Source organism: Octodon degus, unplaced genomic scaffold (genome assembly GCF_000260255.1).
Source record: "Octodon degus isolate 3935 unplaced genomic scaffold, OctDeg1.0 scaffold00055, whole genome shotgun sequence".
Taxonomy (NCBI): Eukaryota; Metazoa; Chordata; class Mammalia; order Rodentia; family Octodontidae; genus Octodon; species Octodon degus.
This window is the reverse complement of record NW_004524631.1, coordinates 12474207-12482481: the sequence shown is the minus strand read 5'-3', so window position 1 is coordinate 12482481 and position 8275 is coordinate 12474207. Positions and strand designations below refer to the sequence as shown.

Below are 8275 nucleotides of genomic sequence, written 5' to 3'. Positions count from 1 at the left end.
ATTTGAATATGCATAATAAGATATCTTGAGTATGGGACCTCCGTCTAAACATGAAATTTGTTTCATATCTATCTTATACATATGGCCCAAAGGTAATGTTATACAATATTTTTTGACTGTGACAAGAGGTCAAGTCTGGATTGGGTCTTTGAATATCATACTTGGAATGTTATATTTGTAGCATCATATCAAAGCTCAAAAAGTTTCTGGTAGCCAAGCATGGTGGCGCATGCCTGTAACCCAGCACTTGGGAGATGGAGGCAGCAGGAGGATCACTGCAAGTTAGAAGGCAGGCTGAGCTGCATAGTGAGTTTAAGGCCAGCCTGGGCTACATTGTAAGATCCTGTCTCAAGAAAACCAAGAAGAAAAAAGAAAAGTTTCTGGAGCATTTCCGATTTTGGATTTTTGTGTTGGGTATTCTTAAGCTTTACCATGAATTTACTAATGACTATGAGTGTGAATTACATCATCTTTTCCAATACTTATCAAATCCTGGAATATTACCTATTCCTACCAGTACTGTATTGAAAATGGTTTTCTCATGTAAATTAACAGAAGTCATGTGATAAATCTAATTATTACAGAAATCAAATCATTCTTACTAACATTATCAAATAGTCCTCCTGATAGAAATTTTAGGGTTTGGCATGGTGGAACACACATGTAATCCCAGGCTGAGGCAAGAGTATCACTGTGAGTTTAAGGCCAGTCTGGGATACATAGTGAGGCCCTTTCTCAAAAACACATGCTTGACATTTTTTATGATAGTGTCTGCTAACTATGCCACCATGCTCAGCTACCAGAAACAAAAAAAAATCAAATTAATATTGCCAATAAAAGTGATCAGTAACAATGCTATAAATTAGACTGTTTATAAATGGAAATTAAATCATTGATTACTTTTATCAGAAAATATAATCACTAATATTACAAAGTAACATGAATTCTATCAATTACTGTTACTGATATAAAGTATAAGTGAAAGTGTTATGAATTAAATTAAAATTGGTAATAGAAATTAAATCATTAATATGAAATATTACAGTTATTGAAATTAATATTAAAATTACATTATAAGTTATAATTACCTGTCTTGTAGTGTATTATAGAAATTGAATTATTACTAATGTCAAGCATGATGAATATATTTTTTAAATTTTTTATTCATTTTAATGAGAAAAAAGATAAAATAGCAATGAAACAGTTTCAAAACAGGTTAGTAGGATAGTTACAATAATTAATACATTGCATATTGTTGTCTTTATAGTAGTTATTCAGAGGACAAAATGTAGACATGATATCCTGTTAGCATGATGAATATTATAATGTATTATTATTTTTTATAACAAACATTTTTTTAAAAAAAATTATTTATTTTTTTGGGGGGGGGCCAGCTCAGCCCACCAGGGGGCGGGGCTGGCTGGCATGTGGTGCTGGGGGATTGACCTGTGGTCCTCGTGCTTTGCTAAGCTTGTTCTAAGTAGGTTCTTTAGACCACTGAGCCATCTCACCAGCCCCTATAATGTATTATTAATGCTACAAATTAAATGTATAAGGGGCCCGGGAGATAGCTTAGTAGAATAAGTACTTGCCTGGCAAGCACAGAGACCTGAGTTCACTCCCTGGTACCGCAAAAAAAAAGTATAAATATAAATTATTAGTAGTTATGTTGTTAAATGAGTTATAATTACCAAGAGAAATCAAAGAATTAATATAAAATGCAAAATATTGTTACAGTACAAATTTTGCCAATGTTACAAATTAAGATTTCTAATACAAATTGTAGGTCCTAATAATAATATGGTTAATATTCCAATTTCTATTATAAATAATTCTTGACTTTTTAAAAACTTTTTTTATATATTTAGTACAGAGTCTACAGGGTCTCATAACATAGATTGGACTCCTGGAGATTCTCTTGTTTTCAGCCTCCCAAACGCTGGGATTATAGGCAAGAGCCACCATGCCCAGTCTCAATCTCTCTCTCAGCGAGCCGCAGGGGCGGGGCCAGCATGGTATGCTGAGGATTGAACCTGGCCACTGTGCTCTGTCTAAGCAAACTCTTTAGTCTGCTGAGCCATCTGGCTGGCCCCTATAAATAATTCTTGATACTAAAGTTGTGCTCACTTATATAAATTATGAATATAGTTGTCAATAAAATTTTATTTACAAGTAGAAATTAACTCATTGCTACTAATGCCACTAAAGTTTATAACTAATTTTGTAAATTTTTCTAAAAAACTAATTTGCAATATTGCAGACTATGTTCAATTATATAAATAATCATTGCTAAATTTATCATTCAAATTGCAATTAAATATAACAGAATGTGATTAAGATAGACTCAGACTGGGGATGTAACTCAGCGGCACAGTGTATTCCTGGCAAGTGCGAGAGATCACGAGTTTTATTCCAAGTACAAAAAAAAAAGAACATAGACTCTACCCACAATTTCTTTCTTTTTCTTTTCTTTTCTTTTCTTTTTTTTTTTTTTTTTTTTTGTGAGACAGGGTCTTGCTATGTAGTACAGGCTGGCCTTGAATTCACTGTGTAGCCCAGCCTGGGCTCAAGCGCACAACAATCCTCCTGCCATGTGCTCCTGAGTGCCAGGATTACAGATGTGTCCCCAAACCCAGGGAGCCACAATTTCTACGTGGAAATCCTAACTCCATGATATAGTAGCTACATATTATAGGAAAAGTTACTTAAATACCTTGTGCTTCAATTTATCCATCTTTAAAATTTAGGTAACACTATTCCTGTCTCATAGAGTTGGTGTGAGAATTAAATTACTTAATAAATTGTAAAATGATTGGAACAGTGCACCTGACATATAATAACTGCTACCTAAGTGTTGACAAAATTCATTTTCACTTCCTAGTTGATTGTTTTTATCATGAAAGGATATTAGATTTTGTCAAATGTTGTGTTTATTAACATGATAATGTGGTTTTTGTCGTTTATTCTATGAACATAGTATAGGACATTAATTGATTTTCATATAAGTTGATAGGTTCGTAACTTTATGATGTGTTTGGGTCTAAATATTTGCATTCTTGAGGTAAATATCACTTGGTCATTTCATAAATCCTTTTTATATGCTGTGGGATTCAATTAGTATTCTGTTGAGGATTAAGTACCTGTATTCATGAGATATTGGTCTGTAATTTTCTTTTCTTATTATTTATTTATTTATTTATACAAGACCTTGCTGTGCAGGTTGGACTCATAGTGATCCTCCTGTCTCAGCCTCCCCAGTGCTGGGATTACAGGCATGCGCCACTATGCTGGGTTTTTGGTGGCCAGCACAGCACGCCTGGGGTTCCGGGGCTGGCATGGCATGCAATACAAGGGATGAAACCTGGGCTTGCCAGGCAGGCACTTAGACTTCCAAGCTATTTCCCTAGCCTTGTAATTTTCTTTTCTAATGATCTTTTTGTCTGGTTTTAGAATTGGGGTAATGCTACTATCATAAAACAAATTAGTCACTATTTCCTTCTCTTCTAGTTTGGGAAGACTGTTATTTCTTTTTAAACATTTGATAGAATTCAGTGAAGATATATGGTACTGGGCATTTCTTTGTAGCAAGTTTTAACAACCTCTTCATTTATCATAGGTCTTTTCAGATTTTCTATTTCTTCTTGAGTTAATTTTGGTAGTTTGTGTTTTTCTAGAACTTTATCCAATTCATTTAGGTTTTCTAATTTGTTGACATATAATTGCTCATAGTACTCTGTTATAATCCTCTCTTTAAAAGATCAGTATCAAGATCTCCTTTTATTCTTGTATTAGTAATTAGAATTTTCTTTTTTCCCTTAGCCTACAAGTTTGTTAATTTTGTAAATATTTCCAAATAACCAATTTTTTTGTTTCATTGATTTCTCTTGCCTTTTATTCTCTACTTATGTACTTTGACTCTATTCTTCATTATGTATTACCTTCTGCTTGATCTCAATTTAGTTTGCTTTTCTTTTTCTAATTTCTTAAAATGGAAGATTAGGGTTTTTAAAAACTTTTTGTTTTATTGGTATCTTTTCAATATATGTAGTGATAATATTCATCATAGGGAATTTGTACCTGTACATAGTATATCCTGCTTCTTCTTTTTTCTCTTCCCCTCCCCTCCCTCAGCCCCTCTTCACCTCATTATTCACAAAAGCTTTACTTCCATTTTTCCTTTTTTTAAAATATATTTTTAGGGAAGGGTCTACAGGGTGTTCAGGGTCTCATTACTAGATCAGACACGTAGAGATCCCCCTGTTTACAGCCTCCCAAGAGCTGGGATTGCAGGCGCGCGCCACCACACCCAGTCTCAACTGCCCTCTCAGCACACCCCGGGGGTGGGGTGGGGCTGTCCCCTGCGCCTGCTTTCAGGTGTTGTAATCCGCTGAGCTATTTGGCCGGCCTTCCATTTTTCCTTTTATTCTTCCTTTTTCTTGTGCTTTCTTTCCTCTGCCTTCCCCACTCCTTTGTTCCCATTCCCACAAAAGATTAGGTTATTGATTTGATTTTCTCTTCTTTTTTACGAGCAGATACTCCTCCCCTCCAGTACAGATAGAGTTAGGTACCAGTAAAACCATTGTAGGTTGAAAATATCAAAAGTTAAAATACATTTAATACACCTAATCTACTAAACACCATGGGTTAACCTAACCTCCATTAAACATACTCAGAACACTTACATTAGCTTACTGTTAGGCAAAATCATCTAACACAAAACCTATTTTTATAACAAAGTGTTGAATACCTCACATATAGACATAGTAAAGTGATTTGAAGGGATGCAAACCCATAAAACACAGTATACCAAAATTGTAAAATACAGTACACGGTAGAGTGTCAGTTATTTTACCTAGCACATGTGATCCCCAATGCTTAATCCCTAGCATCATCAAAAAAAAAAAAGAAACCAAGAAATAAAAAAAAAAGTTGTTTACCCTCATGATTGCAAAGCTAAAGGGAGCTATTAGTCACTGTTGCTGCCCAGCATTGCAAGAAATCATATAGAACCACACATTGCTAGCCCAGGAAAAGATAAAATTTTAAAATTTCAGTGCAGTTTCTGCTGAATGTATGCCACTTTTCTGCTATTATAAAGTGGAAAAATTGTAAATTGAACCATTTAAGACCAAAAATGTCTGTATAGATATTTTATAACTATGAATTTCTCTCTAAACACCACTTTATTTGCATCCATCAAGTTTTTGGTGTTATGTTTTCATTTTCATTGTTCTCAACTTATTTTCTAATCTCCCTTGTGGTTTGTTTGACCCATTGGTTACTTAAGATTCTGGCTTTGTGCCAGGCGTGGTGGCACACACCTATAATTCCAGGACTCTCCAGGCTGAGGCAGCAGGAACATGAATCACTGCTGAGCTACATAGTAACTTCAAAGCCAACTTGAACTGAGCTACATAAAGAGACTCTGTTCCCCCTAAAAAAAGACTGGTGTTTGCTTTCATCATATTTGTGAGTTTTCCAAATTGCCTTCTGTTATTGATTCTAATTTCATTCCATTGAGATTAGCTTTCACACTTGTTTTAAACATAAATTTCATTGTGTATATTTAGGTATGATGCATGATGACATATGATACATATAGATAGTAAAATGATCTCAGCAGTGAAGCCAATTATTATATCCTAACTCAGGTAATCACCCTTTTTTATAGCAAGAGAAGTTAATGCATGCTCATTTAGCAAACAAATTCTAAATACAATTTTAGTAACTCTATTCTTCATCATATGTTAGAGCTTTAAACTTGTTCATCTTATATATCTACTACTTTATATCCTCTGACCTACCTCTCCTCATTTCTTCTTCCTACATCCATTCCTGGTAACCAATCTTTTATTCTTTTTGTATATTCCCATTTTTTTAGATCTCACATATAAGTGACATCATGTAATATTTTTCTTTTTGCGTCTGGCTTACTCAGTTTAATGTCTTCCAGGTTCATTTGTCTTATGCTAATGGCAGGATCTCTTTCTTTTTTGAGTTTGAATGATATTCCATTGCATAGATATATTTTCTTTATACATTGATCTGTTGATGGGCACTTATGTTGTTTCCATATCTTGGCTGTTGTGAATAATACTGCAGTTAATACAGGAATGAGATATCTTTATGATTTATTTAATTTCTTTTGAGTAAAAATCCGAAAGGAAGATTTCTGGGTAATACAGTAGCTCTATTTTTAATTTCTTTAGGGATTTCTATACTTTCTTTCTTTTTTTTTTGGTGGAGCTGGAGATTAAACTCATATGCTGTTTTTCATAATGGTTGCACCAATCTACATCTCCACAAGAGTACAAACCCTTTTCTCTAAATCCTTACCATCATTTGTTGTTGTATTAATTTTTTGTTAGAAGGCATCCTAAGATGTGCAAGGTACTATCTCATAATTTTTTATGTATTTGCTTGTGACAGGGTCTCATGCAGCTCGGACTAGTGGTGATCCTCCTGCTTTCAGCCTCCCCAGCACTGGGATTACAGGCAGGCACCACTATGCCCGGACTCTGGCTGGCTCAGCCCCCGTTGGGGGCGTGGCTGGCATGACATGTGGTGCCAGGAATCAAACTGTGGTCCCAGTGCTTGCCTAAGCAGGTGCTTTAGTCTGCTGAGCTATCTTGGCAGCTCCTCACAATGGTTTTGGTTAACAGCTCCCTGATGAGGGCTGGTCAAATAGCTCAGCAGATTAAAGCACCTGCAAGCAGGTGCAGGGGCTGAGGGTTCAATCCCCAGGCCTGCGTGCTGGCCCCACCCCAGGGCACACTGAGACAGCAATTGAGACTGGTCGTGGTGGCACTCACCTATAATCCCAGCACTTGGGAGCTATAAACAGGTGGATCACTATGAGTCCAATCTAGTAGTGAGACTCTGAACACCCTGTAGACCCTTCACTAAAATACAAAACAAAAAAACCCAAAAAAATCAGTTCCCTGATGATTAACAATATTAAGAATGTTTCCATATACCTGTTGGCCATTTTTATGTTTTCTTTGGAAAAATATTGGTTCAGATTCTTTGCCAGTTTTATTGGTTTTTTGAGACAGGATCTCACTGTGTAGTTTAGGCTGGCCTAGAATACAACCAAGTGGCCTAGGTGGCCTTAAATCTGTGATCCTCCTATCTCACATGCACCATCACATGTAACTGTTTGCCTTTTTTTAAGAGAGAGAATTGTTCACTTCTTCTGGAGTTAGATTCTAGGTTCTTATCTTGAAAAAATATTGACCAATACAAGCAAAAAGCCGTGGCAAAGTTTATTTGAAAAAGTAAAAGCAGAGTAAAGGAGAAACTGGCTCTGCAGAGTAAGCTTGGGGGGAAGTAAAAGATAGGTTTGCTCAGTTTTTAATTGGACTATTATTTTTGTGCTATTGAGTTATATGAGATCTTATTAATTTTGGATGTTAATCTCTTCTCAGATGCAAATATTTTTTCCAGTTCTATAGGCTGCCATCTTATCAGGGACCTGATCAATATCTCCAAATGCCTTTATGAGGGGTATGGCAATAAGATGAAATTTTAAAAAGAGATAAATTTAGTAATGCACAAAGAGGAGCTGGGAGATCAATGCCTTGGGATGGGGAGAGACCAAAACACTCCAAGCCAGCCACTATTTATTGTGTGGCCTACAATGATAGGAGGGATTAGCAGAAGACTCAGGGTCCATGGATGATTCAATGGGCAAGGGATAATCCTGGGATGACTCAAGAGGATGGAGATGTTCTCATGCTAAGAAAGATGTTTCCCTAGAGTGATTTTTTAAAACTCCTAGTGGTTTTAGTTTAGTCTTAGTGGGTAAGAGAGGTTGGCTCATCCGTAAAAAGTTGATGAGAAATCTCAAAAGGGTAATACCAATAATCCCAAACCTCCATTTATCCCCTTGGGAAGTATGCAAAATTAGCCATTGTGAATTTGTGGTCCTCAATACCATTTCATTTTGTTGATTGTTTCCTTTGCTGTGCAGAAGCCAATCCTTCTACATAAATTGCTATTTGTTTTCTGCATTAGCATACAGATTAGGGGCCAGCGAGATAGCTCAGTGGACTAAAGCGCTCATTTAGGCAAGCTTAGGCAAGCACAGGGACCACAGTTCATGGTTTGATCCCCCCCAGCACCACATGCTGCACCCCCAGGGCAGGCTGAATCGGCTACAGAGTCCAGGTGCAGTGGGACATGCATGTAATCCTAGCACTGGGAAGGTTGAAAACAGGAGGATCACTATGAGTCTGAGCTGCATAGTGAGACCCTGTAACAATATATATATATA

The 8275-nt window shown here is 36.2% G+C and overlaps 1 protein-coding gene across 2 annotated transcripts in view; it reads left to right on the top strand.

Moving 5' to 3' along the window:
• Syn1 (synapsin I) overlaps window positions 1–8275 on the top strand; it is a 60064-nt gene that overhangs the window by 15593 nt on the left and 36196 nt on the right. The gene's annotated exons all lie outside the window — the stretch shown is intronic.